Below are 2,368 nucleotides of genomic sequence, written 5' to 3' on the forward strand. Positions count from 1 at the left end.
CAAACAGAGGAAAGTCTGAAATTCTTAAAGATTTATTTTGCTTGAGTCCACAATGAATGCTCATTGAAGCAACAGTCAAGGAATCAAACAACACATCGCATGGGGCAAATATGCTGTACTGAATCTTTTTATGGTGCTGAGCAGCAAGAATGCCAATTCGAGTAACAAGGTTTGCCTTACCCAAGCCGTGGTATGTTCAATTATTTCACCTGTGTGTGAAAGTTGGACACTGAGAGAGGAAGACTGCAGGAGGATTTATGCATTGGAATGATGGCGTTGGCAAACAATAGTGACTATACCCTGGACTTCTGGAATAACAAACAGATCTGTCTCGGTATGTTCTCAGGAGAGACCAATCTCTGGAGGAGGACAGGGTCCACAAAAAACGAGGAATACCCTGAAAGAGACGGCTTGACACAGTGACTGTGACCACTGGTGCAGACATAGCAGTGATGAAGGCTGGGCAATGTTTAGTTCTGTTGTCCACAGGTCTTGTGCCATAGATTTGCCCAATACAGTACCTCTTTTTTCTTTTTTTTTTGGACTGTTGCTTCCATCAGCATTGATTGTGGATCCTAAAATAAAATAAAATCCATGACAACTTCAAGATTTTCTCAGACTAGTGTAATGTTGCTCAGTGGTCTCGTGAGGATGTTTGTTTTCTTTATGTTGAGGTAGAATCCATACTGAAGTCTTTGATCATCATCAGTAAGTGTTCTATGTTCTTCAGCTTTCCTCAGTCAAGGCTGTGTTAGTTGTACATCAACAAAGACCATTAATGCATCCAATCACAATATCGCATTCTTCATATAGTACAGCTTCTTAGATTATGTGCTCATCATACAAATTAAAGAACTATGATGAAAGGCTATAATCCTGCTTTTTCTCTTTTTTTTTTCCATTAGAAATTCTCAATTTATTAAGCTAAGAGTATATTTCTTTTAATCCTGATTTTTCAAGTTCTATTGACACATAATTCAAATATTATACAATTTATAGCTCAATCATATTAAGAAGAGTTATGCAGTCATCACAATCAATTTCAGAACATCTACTTCTGTCTTTTACTGATTGTTGTTAGCTCCTCATTTCCCCCATCCTCCACTGCCATGCTCCTACGTAAGTATTAATCCAGCTACTGCTACTGTCTCTGTAGAGTTATCTATCCTGGACTTCATACAACAAATTAATACAAAACAAAAACAAGAACTATAACCCCAACAACAATGACGAAATAAAATAGAGGAAAACCTCAGTTGGAAAGAAAGCAGACAATATTAAAAACTGAAACAACTTTAAAATGGGTCAAAGGGAGATCAAATATTGTATTTTAACATAACTAAAACTACAATAATCAGTATTATTAATTACACCCTTTGGATCACACAGGCTGGTGTGCTTCTTCCATGTGAACTTAATTGATGCCTCACTTAGATGGCTGCTTCTTTAAAAAAAAAAACCTTTAAGACCTCAGACGCTATTCTTTCTGATAGCCGGCCACCATTTGACTTCTTCACCACACTTTGCTCTATCATCCGTATCTTCAGTGGTCGCTTCACGAGGGCTGGTCTCGAGTTGGGCCACCCTGATTTTATACCATGCAGTAGCCCCTTCCTTTGTTTGAATGGCTATCTTGCTGTATTCACAGGGGTCAAGTGAGTGCAATTAAGTGCTGTGGAATTGCCATTCTTCACAATTTTGTCTGTAATTTTCTATGATCCACACAAACCAAAAGTCAAAAAAGCAGTGCTGAACAACTGCTGGCATTCTTTGCTTTCATCCAAGATCCATTTTACATCCGTGGTGACATTTCTTGTCTATGTTCTCTGCTCAATCTGACTTGGGTTTCTGATATGTCACTATCTATAGATTTCTGTAACTGATTTTGAGTTCTCTTTAGTCAAGATTAATTGGCATGTGTATCAGTGATATTTTGGGCTAATATTTGGATAGCATTATGTTGAGTCACCTTTCTTTGGAATGGCACAAACGTGGGATTTTCTGGTCATTTGTCCACATGATTTCTTCCAAATGTCTTGGCAGAGAGAGTGATTTGAGCATTATACCGGTTTGTTTAAACATTTCACTTGGTATTCTGTCAATTGTTAGGACCTTGTTTGTATCAATGCAACATGCAAGCCACTAGAGCCAGGCAAACTGACAGATGAGTGGTGACTAACAATAACTGATATTTATTTGATATTTACTTTGGATTCGATACTGTGCACAGTTTTATATAGATTGACTCATTTGCTGTTCACAGAAACACTATGTACTAGCTTTTGGGTGTGTTTAATGAAACAATATACCTTACATAAGTGGAAAAACTAAGTCGTAGAGAGATCAATCAAGCAGTAAAACTCACTCC

The 2,368-nt window shown here is 37.6% G+C and overlaps 1 pseudogene; it reads left to right on the forward strand.

Annotated features, from left to right (window-relative positions):
• The first annotated feature begins 270 nt into the window (after positions 1–270).
• Positions 271–2,368, forward strand: part of LOC101661663 — a 29,734-nt pseudogene continuing 27,636 nt past the window's right edge.

The sequence above is a fragment of the Echinops telfairi genome, unplaced genomic scaffold (assembly GCF_000313985.2).
Source record: "Echinops telfairi isolate 266 unplaced genomic scaffold, ASM31398v2 ScPeMD7_3533;HRSCAF=4204_0, whole genome shotgun sequence".
NCBI lineage: Eukaryota > Metazoa > Chordata > Mammalia > Afrosoricida > Tenrecidae > Echinops > Echinops telfairi.